This window comes from Pelophylax lessonae, assembly GCF_965119305.1.
Source record: "Pelophylax lessonae genome assembly, chromosome: 12".
Taxonomy (NCBI): domain Eukaryota; kingdom Metazoa; phylum Chordata; class Amphibia; order Anura; family Ranidae; genus Pelophylax; species Pelophylax lessonae.
The window spans coordinates 184,580,784-184,600,058 of record NC_138779.1 but is presented as its reverse complement, the minus strand read 5'-3'; positions in this window follow the sequence as shown (position 1 = coordinate 184,600,058).

Sequence of the window (19,275 nt, the reverse complement as noted above, 5' to 3'; positions counted from 1 at the left end):
AACCGGCGAAGACGTCCCCCCACCCCAGTTATGGGTGGGGGCGCACCTTCAGGCTTTAGTAGTCTTATCTTCAGGTCTGGAAGAATCGGACTTTTGCTTGCCCGACCAGCGTCCCCTGAAACCTCCCGATGGAGCTTTGGAGGACTTTGTTTTCTCACCCGTGGGACGAAAAAATTTCTTATGAGCGGAGAAAGAAGGCCCCCGTCTTTGACGAGGTCCTTTACCCTTAGCACTTTGTGGTAAAAAATGCTCTTTCCTCCCGTGAGATCCTTGATAATCTCATCTAAGTTGGCTCCGAATAAACGCTCTCCTAAAAAAGGGAGATTAGCCAATGCTTTTTTGGAACCTTGGTCAGCTGACCAACATTTTAGCCACAGTGTACGCCTGAGAACCACTGCTGAAACTGATGCTCGCGCCAATAATGGAGTGGCGTCTAACGCCGCTTCACAAATTAACTGTAACCCTTGTATCATCTGTTCCAACAAATCTGATACCGCCTGAGGGACATCTTCTAAGTCCCGGCGTAACCACTTGGTCCATTCAGTTACAGTCTGCGAAACCAGCCCAATAGCAATTATTGGTCTGAAAGCTGATCCAATCAAGGAAAACATGGCGCGAGACATAGCTTCTATCATGCGATCCACCGGATCCTTAAAAGACGGAGCGTCTTCCAATGGAATGACCGTGGCTTTATTTAATCTAGAAATTGGTGAATCCACCACCGGTGGTTCTGTCCATTTCTTAATGAGGGCTTCCTCAAACGGATAACGCCTACTAATGCGTTTGGAAATAGCAGAAGTGCGTTTTGGCTGACTCCATTCTTCCTTGATCGGATTACCAAAACATTTGGGCAATGGAAATACTTTCGCCACTTTGATGCGTTTTTTAGTACCAAAGGGAATTTCAGTCTCAGCTACTTCCGACGGTGTAACCTGTAATCTTAAGGTTTCTCGGACAGATACAATTAGTGCGTTTACCAACGCTTCCTCTCGGGCTATGGCTGATGCCGAAACATCCTCCTCACTGTCTGAAGAGACAGTACCCGAGACACAAATCCCAGATGAGGTACCTGCAACTGCAGGAATAGGCTCAGATTCTGAATCCGAAGTTTCAGATAAAATGGGGGTAGGCGGGGGTCGCTTTCTTGCGCCCTGTCCCTGACAAGCCACTTCCACCCGGGATACAAAGGTCTCCATAACTGCTGACAATGACTCAATAGTAAGCGGGGTGCTGGAGGATCCCGCAGACACCTTGAGGGGATCAGGTGGAGATACATGTGTGGCAGGGTCCATGTTAATCCAGGACACTTGCCAGAAAAAACTTTTTTTTTTTTTAAATAAAACTTTTTTTTTTTTTTTTATCTGTATCCCACTAGCGCAATAGCACCCCCCAGTGTACCTGCTTATTGACCCCCACAGAGAGAGAGAGGGACCCCAAAGGCTCACCACCCGATGCAGAGAAGTTTCCTATCAACTGCAGTCAGCGTTTGTCTTGTGCAGACTGGGAAGTACTGTGCTAGGTTTCCCGGGTAGAAGGAAGTGGCTCCGCCCCCTGTGTACGTCTTCCGGCGTTCCCAGCTGCTCCTCGAGGTTAGCTGGGCACCTCAAACATGGCCGCCCCCATGCAGGAGACAATAGACTCCAAAAAAATGGCGGCCGGCGTGACCTGCGGACGCTTATGTACCTGGTCTACAGCAAAATGGCGGCGGACTGCCGAAGAAGCGTTCTCAGCACAGCAGCCTGCATGCCAAGCTAATGGCGGCTTGTCGGCCTGCGGGAGTCTGACGGTCCACTACAGTCAAGGTAGGCTATACCTCCTATGTATGCTATAATACTGCAGTCAGTTACAAACCAAGCCTGCTGGTTTAGAATGTTAGCTCCCAAACCAAGACCGCTGCCCACCGAGCACATTATCACTGAGGATATGTGAACTTAACATAGGTTACAAGGGGGACTTTAGTGTCAGAAAGAATCCGACCATATATAGAGGGGCCCGTATCCCAAAACGCCTCACAGAGAGGAAAGGGAAACATTTACTCACCATACCGAACTGACAGGCACCCTCTCTTCACAGTACCCTCTCCACCGAAGTGGGGGGCTTTCGACCAATCCGGACGCCTTGACTCTCTGGTTCCTGGCGTCCAAGCGAGACGTTTAACTCGCAAGGTCAGTCCCTCCAATGGGACTCTGTCGCGGCCGACCCAGCGCGGAGCTATGGTCTGCACGCGCTCGTAGGCTGATCCGGGGTGACCACTGGATCTCAACATCCAGCCCGTCGCCCGGTCCCGCATACTTACTTGAATGTGTCGCGGCCGACCAAGCATGATGTTCTGGTCTGCGCGCGCTCGTAGGCCGGCTGGGGTGACCACCAGATCTCAACATCCAGCCCTTTGCCCAGATCCGGCGTAATTTGCTTGAAGATCTCACAGGAAAAAAACTGGAGAAACTACCTAAAAAAATATTTTTTCTAAAAAAATCTTGCCAGGACCAAAAAGATCCCAGCAAGGAAATTAGGTCCTTACTCCTGACTAGACAGAAAAAAACTGACAACCTGTAGCAGAGAGAGGGAGGATATACCCTCTGGGACTGCCCCTAGGGTGGAGCCAGAACGTTTTTCTTTCTGCCTAGTCCTACTCCTGTGGAGGCAGCATAACCCTATTGATGAGAATCAAAGAGGACTACGTCTGTCAATGAGCGACAGAAAATTTATTTTAAAGTGGCTCTAAATGCATACTCTACAATAAGGTTTTGGGGTTAATCACTCCAAAGCGGTAGACTTGCGGACTCGACCCAGTTGACCTCTGGACTCGCAGGCCTGGAGGCCACTCTGATTAACCACTTTACCACTAGAGGATTTTGCTGTCTTACGTCTGGGCCACTTTTTGCGATTCGGCGCTGTGCGAATTTAACTGACAATTGCGCGGTCGTGCGACACCATACCCAAACTAAATTTACGTCCTTTTTTTCCCACAAACAGAGCTTTCTTTTGGTGGTATTTGATCACCTGTGCGATTTTTACTTTTTGAGCTATAAACAAAAAAAGAGCGTAAATTTTGAAAAAATAATATTTTTCACATTTTTTTTTATATGAAATTCCCCCCCCAAAAAAATGTAAAAATCAAAATTTTTTTAAATTTTTGGCCAATTTGTTTTCTGCTACCTATGTTTGGTAAAAAAAAAAATCACAATAAGCGTATTTTGATTGGTTTGCGCAAAAAGTTATTGCGTTTACTAACTAAGGGAAAGATTTCTGTCATTTTTGGTGTTTTTTTTTTTAACGAGTAATGGCGGCGATCTGCGATTTTTTTTGCGGGACTGCGACATTGCGGCGGACAGATCGGACCCTTGACTGACATTTTTGACACTTTTGGGGGTACCAGTGACATTACTGCAGTAATCAGTGCTATATATATGCACTGTTACTGTAAAAATGACACTGGCAGGTAAGGGGTTAATTTTATTGGAGAGGGAGGGGTTAATGTATGCCTGGTGCTTACTAACGTGTGTGGGGGGAGGTGACTGTGTGACACAGGGACAGATCGAGGGTTCAACTATGCTGAACCCTGCAATCTGACCCTGCCTGTCACTTAGGAGATCCGCCCGCTTGTGTTTACACAAGCGGGCGGATCTCCACACTCGATTCCCCGACGATCGGGGAAGAGCAGCGGCGATCGCCGCTGCTCCTCCCCTGGCCAGACTCCCGCTGTGACTGAACACAGTGGGAGCGAGCCTCCAGTGGCACGCGCGCGCCGCCGAGAAAGGGGAGTGTCTGGTGACGTAGGTCTACATCGCCAGACGATAACAGACCACTTTGCCGCAGTAGTGCTCAAGTGAGCAGACGACAAGTGGTTAAACTCAATACAAAAACAGCATACGGTTCATTCAGAATGACCTGAATTCTGTTTATTGCTTACAGTTTACATAGAAAACATTTACCATTAAAATACATTGAAACAGTAATTTAATCGATGACGTCTCATTGACCCTCCCACAAGGTCATTATCTGCCTATGTATGACACCTTGGTCAAATTGACCCAGACTGTTGCACATCATTTCAGGGAAGTAACATTGATTATAATAAATAGACGGGGCTCTTATCTTGTGAGAATTGGCATGGGCAAAGGTCTCATGCAGAATATCACAGCAGTATTAAAAAATTATTTTACACAAAATGGCTTCTTGTAACTAAGATAACTAAAATGGCTGAACCACTGTTCACACCGCCTTCATAAGGTAAAAAAATAAAAACCTTCCGAGTGCAGTTCCCCTGCCCCCCCTTATACTTACCTGAGCCTGATCTTGATCCAGCGATGTGCACAAGAGCAGAAGCTCTCTCTGCTCACCCCCCTCATAGGTTCAGAGATGAGGGGAGTGGGCTGAGCAGGCTCAGTGTGTCTTTGGACATACAGAGAAGGCTCGGGAGCGAGCCTGCACAGGTGCCCCTATAGCCAGCATCTTGCTATAGTGGGCACTAGGCATGGTGGAGGAGCCAAGTGCACCTATGGTGGATCCTAGAAGAGGAGGATTAAGGCTGCTCTGTTCAAAACCATTGAGAGCAGGCAAGTATAATATTTTTTTTTTTATAAAAAAAAAAATAAGTGTTTACAATCACTTTAAGTTTAAAACCGGTGTTATAAGTGTGTTTTCGTTACTATTTAGAGGAAATATTTAACAGAGGAAGCTCATTTCCTCTTCTAAAGAGGAAATATGCATCTTTCCGTTTATGATAATGACAATAGTAAATATCTAGGGTCAGAAAAATGTACAGTCAGGTCCATAAATATTGAGACATCGACACAATTCTAATCTTTTTGGCTCTATACACCACCACAATGGATTTGAAATGAAACAAATAAGATGTGCTTTAACTGCAGACTTTCAGCTTTAATTTGAGGGTATTTACATCCAAATCAGGTTAAAGGTGTAGGAATTACAACAGTTTGTATATGTGCCTCCCACTTTTTAAGGGACCAAAAGTAATGGGACAATTGGCTGCTCAGGTGTTCCATGGCCAGTTGTGTGTTATTCCCTCATTATCCCATTTACAAGGAGCAGATAAAAGGTCCAGAGTTCATTTCAAGTGTGCTATTTGCATTTGGAATCTGTTGCTGTCAACTCTCCATATGAGATCCAAAGAGCTGTCACTATCAGTAAAGCAAGCCATCATTAGGCTGAAAAAAACAAAACAAACCAGAGAGAGCTATCAGAGAGATAGCAAAAACATTAGGTGTGGCCAAATCAACTGTTTGGAACATCCTTAAAAAAAAAGAATGCACCGATGAGCTCAGCAACACCAAAAGACTCGGAAGACCACGAAAAACAACTGTGGTGGATGACGGAAGAAACCACCCTTCACAACAGTTGGCCAGATCAAGATCACTCTCCAGGAGGTAGGTGTATGTGTGTCAAAGTCAACAATCAAGAGAAGACTTCATCAGAGTGAATACAGAGGGTTCACCACAAGATGTAAACCATTGGTGAGCCTCAAAAACAGGAAGGCCAGATTAGAGTTTGTCAAACAACATCTAAAAAAGCCTTCACAGTTCTGGAACAACATCCTATGGACAGATGAGACCAAGATCAACTTGTACCAGAGTGATGGGAAGAGAAGAGAATGGAGAAGGAAAGGAACTGCTCATGATACAAAGCATACCACCTCATCAGTGAAGCATGGTGGTGGTAGTGTCATGGCGTGGGCATGTATGGCTGCCAATGGAACTGGTTCTCTTGTATTTATTGATGATGTGACTGCTGACATAAGCAGCAGAGGATGAATTCTGAAGTGTTTCGGGCAATATTATCTGCCTATATTCAGCCAAATGCTTCAGAACTCATTGGACGGCGCTTCACAGTGCAGATGGACAATGACCCGAAGCATACTGCGAAAGCAACCAAAGAGTTTTTTAAGGGAAAGAAGAGGAATGTTATAAAATGGTAAAGTCAATCACCTGACCTGAATCCGATTGAACATGCATTTCACTTGCTGGAGATAAAACTGAAGGGAAAATGCCACAAGAACAAGCAGGAACTGAAGACAGTTGCAGTAGAGGCCTGGCAGAGCATCACCAGGGATGAAACCCAGAGTCTGGTGATGTCTATGCGTTCCAGACTTCAGGCTGTAATTGACTGTAAAGGATTTGCAACCAAGTATTAAAAAGTGAAAGTTTGATTATTAATCTGTCCCATTACTTTTGGTCCCTTAAAAAGAGAGAGGCACATATACAAACTGTTGTAATTCCTACACCTTTCACCTGATTTGGATGTAAATACCCTCAAATTAAAGCTGAACGTCTGCAATTAAAGCACATCTTGTTTGTTTTATTTAAAATCCATTGTGATGGTGTATAGAGTCAAAAAGATTAGAATTGTGTGGATGTCCTAATATTTATGGACCTGACTGTATGCATTATAAAGGGTAACATAAACCTGTATGTATATCTTTTTGTATTTTTTTTTTTTTTGATGGAGTAGGGAAGAGAAAACTCTTTCCAGAATATTTTTTGCTTTCTTTCCCTGCTAGGAAGATTTCCCTTTACTTACACAACAAAGTGAGACAATTCTCCTCTTAAGTTGTCACCATAACAAGTGTCCCCATTAGGAGCTTCCCCTAATCTTGGTTCTGGTGAGAACTCTAACATTTAGATTTTTCTATCACTTTATATCTTAGGGACAAAGGTCATCAGTACAAATAGAGGGGTGAATCTCCCCAGCGGGGACACAAAAAATAATATCAATTTGACAGAGGTTCTAACCCATCCACATTTTATCCACAACTTAAAAAGTCTTTACATACCTTATATCAACTCAGTGCAAATTTGTCAGTCAAGTTCAAACCCATTTAAAATAAATTTCAATTAACCACTTCTGAACCGGAAGGTTTTACCCCCTTAATGACCAGACCATTTTTTGCAATATGGCACTACGTTACTTTAAATGACAATTGCGCGGTCGAGCAACACTGTACCAAAAAAAAAAAAAAAATTGATGTCCTTTTTTTCCCCCACAAATAGAGCTTTCTTTTGATGTTATTTTATCACCTCTGCAGTTTTTATTTTTTGCGCTATAAACAAAAAAATAGTGACAATTCTGAAAAAAATATATATATTTTTTACTTTCTGCTATAAAAAAAATTAAAAAATCACTTTAGGCTAATATGTAATCTGCCACATGTTAATGGTAAATAAAAACCCAAAAGGTGTATATTGATTGGTTTGCGCAAATTTTTTTTGATTTTTAGCAGGACTGCGACATTGCGGCGGACAGATCAGACGCCTAACTGACATTTTTGAGACTTTTAAGGGGACCAGTGACATTACTACAGTAATCAGTGCTAAAAATATGCACTGTTAGTGTACTAATGACACAGGCAGGGAATGGGGTTAACTCCAGGGGTAATCAAAGGGTTAAGTGTGCTCCTAGGGAGTGCTTTCTAACTGTGTTGTAGTCACTGGATGAACACAGAGACCTGTGTTCCTAAATAGGAGTAACACAGGACACAGGATCCCTGTGTTCATCACTGACAGAACAGCTGTCTGCCATGTTTATAACGGCAGACTGCCGTTCTGTCTCCATGGGGAGCGATAGTGGGCACCGGGCGGACATCACTTCCGCTGGACCCGCTGATTGGCTCCCCCCTCTGGCCAATCGATGCATGTGCGCCTCCATCTGTTACACAAAGCGACGTACAGGTTTGTTGTTTCAGGTAACAGAGCCAACCTGCCGTAGTAAAATTATGGCTACTGCTGGTCAGCGAGCTGTTAAAAGACAAAAAAAATCTCCATACTTCTCTTTTAACCACTTAAATACAGGGCACTTTCAACCCCATCCTGCCCAGTCTATTTTTCAGCTTTCATCGCTGTCACACTTTGAATGACAATTGCACGGTCATGCTACACTGTACCCATATTCAATTCAATTTGTATAATTTTCTTCCCACAATTACTGCTTTTTTTTGGTGGTATTTGATCACCATTGGGTTTTTTATTTTTTGCTAAGCAAATTAAAAAAAAAAGGATAGACATTTTTAAAACAAAAAAAATAAACATTTTCTTTGTTTCGGTTATAAATTTTTGTAAAAAAGTAAAATTTCTCCTTCACTGATGGGCACTGATGAGGCTGCACTTACGAGCACTGATGAGGTGGCACTGAAGAGGAGGCACTAATATGCAGCACTGATAGGCGGCACTGATATGTAGCACTGATAGGTGGCACTGATGGGCACTACTGATGAGGTGTCCCCTACAGGCATTACTGAATGGCACTGATTGGCTTTTGTGATGGGCACTGATTGGCATCTGTGATGGGCACCTCTGATGGGGGCTGCACTGATAATCAGTGCATTGATCATCAGCGCAGACCCCCCCCCCCCAGTCAGGAGAGCCGCTGATCGGCTCTCCTCTACTCGTGCCCTATCAGCTCGAATGGAGGAAAGTCGATTACCGGCACTTCCTGGTTACTCCTGTGATTGGTCACAGCTGTTCACATAGTAAAGAGCCTACTTTATAGGTTCCCTACATAGATTGGAGATGCGGTGTGAAGAGCAACACTCCGCACCATCGATCCCCGCTCTGTGTGCCCCAGGGGGTGCGCCCGAGCAGCTTATCCTGCTGGACGTCATATGGCGCCCAGTCAGGATAACAGATTCCCCGCCTGGCTGTCATACTGCTATAGACCGGGCGGGATGTGGTAAATATACACCTATTGGGATTTTTTTTTTACCAAACACATGTAGCAGAGTACATTTTGGCCTAAATTTACAAAGAAATTTTATTTTATTGGATATGTTTTACAAAAGAAAATAAGATATCTTTTTTTTCAATTTTTTTTGGTCTTTTTTCATTAATATAGCAAAAAAGAAAAAAATTGGTGGTGATTAAATACAAGCAAAAGAAAGCTCAATTTGTGTGAAAAAAATTATACCAAATTTTGGTACAGTGTTGCATGACTGAATTGCCAGGTAAAATAGCGCTGTGCTTAATAGCCAAAAATGCCCTGGTCATCAAGGGGGTAAAATCCTCTGGTGGTCAATAAGGATGATCGAACTTTTCAAAAGTTCGGTTCGACCAGAACACCCGAACTTCCCGAAAGTTCGGCCCGGATTTCAGAACCCCATTGAAATCAATGTAACCCGAACTTCGGTAATCAAAAAACACAATTTTGAAGCCCTAAAACCCAATAAATGCCCCTAAAAAGTGCCTAGGGTTCTGGGTCATGCCCCAGGGACTATTAATCACTAGGGATGATCGAACTTTTGAAAAGTTCGGTTCGACCAGAACACCCGAACTTCCCGAAAGTTCGGCCCGGATTTCAGAACCCCATTGAAATCAATGTAACCCGAACTTCGGTAATCAAAAAACACAATTTTGAAGCCCTAAAACCCAATAAATGCCCCTAAAAAGTGCCTAGGGTTCTGGGTCACGCCCCAGGGACTATTAATCACACAAAAAAAAGTTCTTAAAAATTGTCATTTTTGATAGAGAGCCAATTATTGAAAAAATAAAAAAAAAAAAAATAGATTTTTTGATTTTGACTTTGGATTTAGTGTCTGGTGGGTCTAAAAAGTGTACCTGTGAAGTTTCAGCTCTGTAGCATGTCCAGAACCAGAAAAAAAAGGTTGTTTGTATTTAAATTAATATAGAACAGGGATATGGCTCCGCTATTTTCACACCTTGCCGGTTTAGTAGCAAGCGTTTTTTTGGGCATTTTTTGGGGTCTTTTGAGGCAGGCAAAACATCTGAACGTGTGTATAGGGTTATATATACACACACACACATGTATGTATATATACACCTAGACATATATAGGTGTGAAAGTAGCAGAACCCTATGCTTGCGCTAATTAAATAATTAACACCAATATGGCTCCGCTCCTATCACACCTATATATGTGAAAGTGTATAAATACATATAAGTATGTGTGTATATATACCCCTATACACAAGTTCAGATCTCATGCCTGCCTCCAAAGACCCCAAAAAAATGCCCAAAAAAAAAAAGCCTGCAATAACACACCTGGGCGTTTTTTTTTGGCGCAGGCGTTTTTTTGGGGTCTTTGGAGGCAGGCAAAACATCTGAACTTGTGTATAGGGGTATATATACACACATACTTATATGTTTTTATACACTTACACATATATAGGTGTGATAGGAGCGGAGCCATATTGGTGTTAATTATTTAATTAGCGCAAGCATAGATTTCTGCTACTATCACACTATATATATGTCTAGGTGTATATATACATATAATTATGTGTGTATATATACCCCTATACACAAGTTCAGATGTCATGCCTGACTCCAAACTCGTCCTCAAAAAAGCCCTATAAACGCCTGCAGCCAAAAAGCAGGCTGACAGGCGAGAAGCCATATCGCTGTTCTGTAAGTGTCAGGATCAGTGTCATTACGTGGGTCACCTGCTGGTGGCACTATTGTTCCTGGAAATGAGGGGCGCAGTTCCAGGGCCCACCAGCGGGTGTCTCCCAGCAGCTGGACTGTTCTTTTAATTAAGCTGCACCTGAGGAGGACTGCTGAGGGAATATAAGCCCGCCCTTCACTGAGGCTCAGTGCTTCAGTATTTTCTCTGCTAGCCGTGTCCCTGTCTGAGCCTGATCCTGTATCCTGAAACCTGTATTCTGATCCTGAGTCCTGTTCCCTGCATCCTGCACCTGGCTCCCTGCTTTCCTTGTCTCCTGTCCCTGTCCTGTCCTGCTATTGTTTGCTCCATCCCTTTGTATATAGTTTGTTAGGTTCTATTGGGGTTTTGTACTGTTATTTATATTTTGTTTACTTGTTTATGGTCACTGGTGTTGGTATTGGAGTGTGTCATTTTGCTTAATAAACTTATTTACATCTTTATCCATCTGGGTCCTGATTCCTTGGTGCAGCCAATTGATCTGATCACCCTTGCTGGATGCCTGCATGTGATATCCTTGACAGAATACTGAAGCCACTAACGATCAGATCGGTTGCACCTGAGAATTAGGAATTTTCTGGTTGTTGCAAGATGCAGTCAGAGGAGGTCTTTTATTTTTCTTTGCTTGTAACAGAAGACAGGGAATATTGTCGCCAAATTTTGAAAACTTACACTAGCGAGCAGTTGTTGGAATGCATCCGTCTGGCCCACTCGTTTGTTGACCAAGGCAGAGTTTTGTTCAAAGAGATTCAGCCACTTATTCAGCTCTGTGCAGAGTTGGCTTTATCTAATACCCCTAAGGGTGGTGATGATTGTTCTCCTCCTTTTAGTGTCTCTCAGGTGGTATCTCTTGTGTGGCTCTTGGAAGATGATAAACCCTATTTTATTGAACATTATTCAGTGTATTCTCCAGAGGCCCTGTTGGATTGCATGAATGCTGTATATTCTCTAATCAGACATGGGGGTTGTAAATTAAGTTTTGTTCAGGCCTTACTGCAAACCTGGTCAGATCTTTCCAATTTAGCATCAGCTAACTCACACCAATTCACTTCTGCCTCTGGACACCAGTTTTCTCAAAGTTTCTCCTCTCCGTTACCCGTAGCAACCACAGCTGCAGTTAGGTATGGTTTGCTTTCTACTGCTTGTTCATATCCTGGCTTAACGAGTTGCACTTTTCCTGCATTTAACCCTGTGAAAACTTCCTCTACTACTGTTGCCCCTAGCAACCTCTCAGAAATTCTCCTCTGTAACTGTCTCTCCTTTTCCACCATCTCCCAATACTGCCATTTCGCTTCCATCTACTTCACAATCTATTCATAGCCCTGCAACCACTAGCAAGATTCCTGTATCTAAACCTAAAAAGAAAAGGAGATTTTTCCCAACACATACAATTATACCTGTTACCCAGCTTGCTGATCCGGTGCTGATCCGGTGGTTTCTCAGCCTGCTGTCCCAGTGCCCGCTGTTCTGATGCCCGCTGTTCCAGTGCCCACTGATCCGGTGCCTCCTATGGAGCCTGCTGATCCAGTAACCCCTGAGCTGGTGCCTCCTACTGAGCCTGCTGATCCAGTGCCCACTGATCTGGTACCTCCTACTGAGCCTGTTGTTCCAGTGCCCGCTGTTCTAAAGCCTGTTGTTCCAGTGCCCGCTGATCCAGTGCCCACTGATCCAGTGCCTCCTAATGAGCCTGCTGATCCAGTGCCTGCTGTTCTGATGCCTGCTGATTCAGTGCCCGCTGATCTGGTGCCTCCTACTGAGCCTGCTGGTCCAGTGCCCACTGATCCGGTGCCTCCTACTGAGCCTGCTAAACCAGTGCCCGCTGTTCTGATGCCTGTTGTTCCAGTGCCCACTGATCCAGTGCCTCCTACTGAGCCTGCTGATCCAGTGCCCGTTGTTCTGATGCCTGTTGTTCCAGTGCCCGCTGATCTGGTGCCTCCTACTGAGCCTGCTGATCCAGTGCCCGCTGTTCTGATGCCTGTTGTTCCAGTGCCTGCTGATCCAGTGCCCACTGATCCGGTGCCTCCTACTGAGCCTGCTGATCCAGTGCCCGTTGTTCTGATGCCTGTTGTTCCAGTGCCCGCTGATCCAGTGCCCGCTGATCCGGTGCCTCCTACTGAGCCTGCTGATCCAGTGCCCGTTGTTCTGATGCCTGTTCCAGTGCCCACTGATCCGGTGCCTCCTACTGAGCCTGCTGATCCAGTGCCCACTGATCCGGTGCCTCCTGAGCCTGCTGATCCAGTGCCCGTTGTTCTGATGCCTGTTGTTCCAGTGTCCGCTGATCCAGTGCCCACTGATCCGGTGCCTCCTGCTGATCCAGTGCCCACTGTTCTGATGCCTGCTGTTACAGTGCCCGTTGATCTGGTGCCTCCTACTGAGCCTGCTGATCCAGTGCCCGCTGTTTTAAAGCCTGTTCCAGTGCCCACTGATCCAGTGCCTCCCACTGAGCCTGCTGATCCAGTGCCTGCTGTTCTGATGCCTTCTGATCCAGTGCCCGCTGATCTGGTGCCTCCTACTGAGCCTGTTGATCCAGTGCCCACTGATCTGGTGCCTCCTACTGAGCCTGCTGATCCAGTGCCCATTGTTCTGATGCCTGTTCCAGTGCCCGCTGACCCAGTGCCCACTGATCCGGTGCCTCCTACTGAGCCTGCTGATCCAGTGCCCACTGATCCGGTGCCTTCTACTGAGCCTGCTGATCCAGTGCCCACTGATCCAGTGCCCACTGATCCGGTGCCTCCTACTGAGCCTGCTGATCCAGTGCCTGCTGTTACAGTGCCCGCTGATCTGGTGCCTCCTACTGATCCAGTGCCTGCTGTTCTGGTGCCCGCAGATCTGGTGTCTCTTACTCAGCCCGCTGATCCAGTGCCAGCTGATCCCGTGCCCGCTGTTCTGGTGACCACTACCCAGTCTGCTGACCCAGTGCTTGCTGTTCCAGTGCCCGCTGACCCAGTGCCTGCTGTTCCGGTGCCTGCTGATCCCGTGTCTCTTACTCAGCCCGCTGATCCGGTGCCAGCTGATCCTGTGCCCGCTGTTCGGTGACCACTACCGTGCCTGCTGATTCTGTGCTTGCTGTTTCAGTGCCCGCTGACCCAGTGCTTGCTGTTCCGGTGCCTGCTGACCCAGTGTTTTCTGATCCAGTGCCTGCTGAGCCACGGTCTGCTGCCCTGTTTGATGTGCCACTGTCTGTTGCCCAGCCTGGTGTGCCACTGCCGGATATCCTGCATGCCGCTGGCGCTCCCCTGCTTGATGTCCAGCTTGCCTTCAGTCCCAGTGTTGGGACATGTGTTGCAATGAGGACAGGTGTATCCCTAATGTTACGCCTCTTCAGGAACTTGACCTGTGGGGTGCCTAGACGGCTTCCAGACCCTGGTGGTGGGGCGCATGATCAATTGCTGGACTCTGGTGGCACGCCTTCCGGCAAGTTAAAGGACTTTGGCCTGGAGAGTGCTAGAAGACCCACAGACATGGAGGGGAGACCTTTTTGGACTTTCGGGGTAGAAGCACAATGGAGCGTCCGGAGGCCACTCCTTAAAGGGGGGGAACTGTCAGGATCAGTGTCATTACGTGGGTCACCTGCTGGTGGCACTGTTGTTCCTGGAACTGAGGGGCGCAGTTCCAGGGCCCACCAGCGGGTGTCTCCCAGCAGCTGGACTGTTCTTTTAATTAAGCTGCACATGAGGAGGACTGCTGAGGGAATATAAGCCCGCCCTTCACTGAGGCTCAGTGCTTCAGTATTTTCTCTGCTAGCCGTGTCCCTGTCTGAGCCTGATCCTGAAACCTCTATCGTGAAACCTGTATTCTGATCCTGAGTCCTGTTCCCTGCATCCTGCTTCCTGTACCTGGCTCCCTGCTTTCCTTGTCTCCTGTCCCTGTCCTGTCCTGCTATTGTTTGCTCCATCCCTTTGTATATAGTTTGTTAGGCTCTATTGGGGTTTTGTACTGTTATCATTTATATTTTGTTTACTTGTTTATGGTCACTGGTGTTGGTATTGGAGTGTGTCATTTTGCTTAATAAACTTATTTACATCTTTATCCATCTGGGTCCTGATTCCTTGGTGCAGCCAATTGATCTGATCACCCTTGCTGGATGCCTGCATGTGGTATCCTTCACAGTAAGTGCCCTAATAGAAACAAACTTGTTTCTATTGCGGTCACCCTAACATGGAAGGGTTTGGTCACCCTGCCATGGCAGTCAGTGTCAGTTCACCCTACACTACATTACGGTCACCCTGGCACTTAACACTTTCCCTACAGAAACTAAATTTTTGATTCTAACTAAAGTGGAAAATAGCACTCTAACTACACTAGATATCCCTTTCCTCACACTAATATTTGCTAAATGACACTTTTGAAGCAGAAGTAACAGAACTGCTTCCATTCTCTTCCATGTCCCTGTATTACAATGCTAGTTATTTGGCGGGGCTATCTTATATACTGGGGGTCGTATTCACTAATGATTGGCCTGTGGACCCCCTAGTCACTCCAATCACATTCCTAGCATTCTCCTGCCCCCTCAATTGGCTTTTACTAATGGTTCTGGTCCAATCACGGGCTTTTAAAAACCATTTCCTGTCCCATTGCATTTTGGTCGGTTCTGGTTGCCGAATTCCAAACTTTTTCAGCAAAAAGTTCTAAATTCGGCCGAACCTCGAACAGTCAATGTTCGGTTCGAACCGATGGTTGACCCGAACCGTTCAATCATCCCTAGTGGTCAAGTGGGGGACAATTTGAAAATATTTTTGAGTGAGTACTTAGGGGTTCTCACCCATGCAGGGTGAGGAGTTCCAGATTATTCTGGTTGGAGAGGAGAGGACCGGTTTTAGTACACTCTGAATTGGTAACTCCTTATTAGGAACCTGGAATTTCAGGTTTGAAGCGCTTTGGGTTGGAAAAACCTTCAAAGCTTTAATAAGGAAACTTTGGCCAAATAGGGGTTAACCCAAGTGCATCAGAGCCCAGAAAAGGAAGAGGAAACAGCTGTGAGGATTGAGAGCGAGCCTGACAAATGTGTGAACAGGGTGGGCTTAGTTTAGGATTAAGCAACAGTGGCTAAATTGTGAAAATCTTCTCCTTGGGACCCCTGAAGCCAACAGGAAACCCCAAAACCACAGAGTGGGACTGGTGTGGTGGCAGTCTGCCTTAACCTAGTCTGGCAATCCTGAAACCAAAGTATGGGACTTGTTTTGTGTTCTGTGTGTGCTGAAGACAAGATCTTCCCTGTGGGTTACTGCATGATGGCTGTCAGTATACCTGAATAGTGCCTTCATTTACAGGTTGAATTGGATGGACCATTATCTTTATTTAACCTCAACTACTATGTAACTTTTTGATTGTCACTGCTCGGCCGACAATTTTTCAAACTGCTCCTTTAAAAATCAATTGATAAATTGATTTTTATCAAGCCAAATAGTGCCTACAGGTGCTCCCATCGCTCGCATTTCATTATGAATTGGCTGAAATTTAAACCATGTATGGCAGCCTTAACCACTTCGGGACCGGGCCTTTTTCTGACACTTGTTGTTTACAAGTTAATATTTTTTTTTGCTGGAAAATTACTTAGAACCCCAAACATTACATATATATATATATATGTATTTTTATCAGAGACCATAGAGAAGAAAATTTAAGATTGTTGCAATATTTTTTATCACACCGTATTTGTGCAGCGGTCTTACAAACGCAATTTTTTGGGAAAAAATTCACTTTTTTTTAATAAAAAAATAGGAAAACGGTAAAGTTAAGAAGTCCATGCAAGACGCGTGGAAAGGAGGTGAATCAGACTGATCCTATATGGGGACACAGGTGCTATCCAGTGCACGATCGACCACCACCATATAGATTGGCCTCTCACCTTATAGCAAATTGAAACAAGCCCAACTATCCTCTCTCAGCATGGAAGAAGCAATCCTGGAGTGGCTTCAGACAGACCTCCACAGCTCCACTCAATAGCCTTAAAAGCACAATAAATCAGCCAAAACTCTCCTCTCCCAGCATGGAAGCAGCAATCCTGGATCAGCTTAGACCTCCACCGCTCCACTCATTAGCATGTCATAGGAAACATAAGACGGGCAGACACATAGTGTAATCCTGATATAAAACTTTATTTAAACGCATTTGTACTTAAAAATTACCATAGGCGACAATTTAAAAATTTCTACAGGTTACCAGTTTACAGTTACGATCGCGATGATACCTCACATGTGTGGTTTGAATACGTTTACATATGTGGGCGCGACTTGCATATCCGAGCCAACGGAGACGGAGCACTTCAATTTTCTTTTTCCTATTTATTTTATCTTTTATTTTTACACTGTTTTTTTTTTTTTTTTACATTTTTGATCACTTTCATTTCAATACAAGGAATGTAAACATCCCTTGTAATAGAAATAAGCATGACAGGACCTCTTTAATGTGAGATCTGGGGTCAAAAAGACCTCACATCTACACTAAAAAAGAAAGAAAAAAAATTGGGCTCTTTAAATGCGTTGCTAGGAAGCGACATATGACGTCGCTCCGGTCCTCCAAGGCCATAGGGTTGAGTGAGGGCCATCTTGCCCGCACTCAACTTTCTGCCTGAGGGGACAGCAGACCGGATCGGTTTCCCCCACTACTGGCGGGTCCGGTAAGTGGGGAAAACAACCAGAAAGCGGCGGGAGGGGGGCACCTTTCCCGCCGCCCATAAAGGTGATCCGGTGGCAAATCTGCCGCTGAGACTACCCTTACTGTATATTAAAGCGGACCACACCGCAGTTTAAAAAAATACCGAGGTTATGGCAGCTATCTGCTGCCATAACCCCGGTATTTAACGTCAAAGTACCGACGTAAAACTGTGGCGGGCGGTCCTTAAGTGGTTAAAGGGGTTGTAAACTCCTAAATGTACCCTGTGGAGTAACTGGCCTCAGGTATAACACCGAGATAAAACAAAACCTCAAACATACTGTAGGTTTTACCTGCTTATCTTCAGTCTTCTCTTCTCTATATCAATTCACAGTCCACAATTTATAGAGCCTGCCTATCACGTACCTGATGAAGACTGGAATGTTGTGGAGGCCTCTCTTGCTCCTCCCGTCTAACACTCTTAAGGTGGTAACAGAGAGTGTTAAGGCAAGGAGTGGCACGAGTGCCGTAGTGGCTAGCTGGTGATGTCCACTCCGTAGGTGGGTACAGCTGGTAGTCGCAGTCCTTGGAACAGGGTGCAGTAGCAGCTTGGCACCAGTGCGTGGGAGCAGCAGCCAGCAGAAACCGGGCAGTTAGGTACCGAATCAGCAAGCAAGCAAGTCCAGAAGATAAGCCAAGGTCGATAACAGCCGGGCAGCGCGGTAAAGGGTCAGCAGGCAGATCAGGTCCGTTAAGCAAGCCAAGGTCAGGTTAGTAAGCAACAGAGCAGGAGCACGGGCAGAGGCAAAGTCCAACGGCAGGCCGGGTCATACACAGGTGAGTAGAAAACAGATCAGGTCTCAGAAACACGGGAACAAGCTGAAGACCATTCCGCAACTGCTCACAGTACTAGAGCAGTTTAAATACGCAATTGGGCGCCAAATGCTAATTGGTGAATGCACGTGTGCGCGTTCGCGATGGCGTACAAATATGTGCGCGATGAACTGGTGATGCAAAAGTTACCATGGTTATTAGAGAAAACACCTGTGTTAACGAGAGAATCACTGACATGATGTTAGCTGGTCCTTTTGTGCAGGGCTGAAATGCAGTGGAAAGGTTTTTTTGGGAGTAAAAAGTGTCGCTATACCCACAACAGGTAGATCAGTGTGTATATGCAGTAAAGCATGCTTGTTATACTCACTGTGGAGCCTAAGGGGTTAATCCTCTGTATTGTGTAAAAAGGCTGTTTGATCCTGTCTTCTCTGATCTTCCTTCTTTCATTGACTCCACAACATGTCCGGATAAGACAGAGCCTTTGGAGTCAGGCTGTACATGCTCACTTTGATGTGTAAGAGAAGTTTTTTTTTCTTGGGAGAGTGATTGTGATAAGTACAGGGCCAATCAGCACAGTCCAGACATGTCCAGACAGAGGGTCAGGAGCCTTGCAGCCTCTAAGGACAGCTCAGTGCAGTATGAAAAATCCTTTTACAAGCTTCACTAGGAACTGAAAGAAATCACAAAATTGCTATATACTGCTGATGAGCTGATTAGCAGTTTACATTTACTAAAATAATTGCATTTCCATGTTCTGTGTACTGTGGGAGACCAGATATAGTGAAAGTAGGCTCCTGGGTTTAGTAACACTTTAAGTTCATTTTCATGGCAAAGAGAGACTTTTCAATTCATCTGATCACTTTTCATAACATTCTGGAGTGTATGCAAATCGCCATCATAAAAACTGAGGCAGCAGACTTTGTGAAAATATTATTTGAGTCTTTCGAAACTTTTTGCCATGGCTGTATTTGCAAATGTGTACAAACTAAACCCTCTGTTTTTCATGTGAATTGTTAGACAGGATCAATTTGGTTGTTTTGCTTGCTATCTGGTAAGTGTGCTGGGAAATCTTAGTTTGTGATGTACAGTTAGGTCCATATATATTTGGACACAGGCACAATTTTAGTTGTTTTCAGGTATTTACCAAAACATAATCAAGCTATAATTATATATTGGAATTGGGCTGAAAGTGCACACTCTCAGGTTTAATTTGAGGGTATTTACATCCAAATCAGAGGAAAGGTTTAGGAATTACAGCTCTTAAGAATAGCAACCCCCCTTTTTCAAAGGACCAAAAGTAATTGGACAACTGAATCAAAAGCAGTTTTATAGCCAGGTGTGAGCTACTCCTTTATTATTTCTTCATCAATTAAGCAGGTAAAAGGTCTGGAGTTGATTCTAAGTGTGGTATTTGCTATTGCTGTGAACTTACATGCG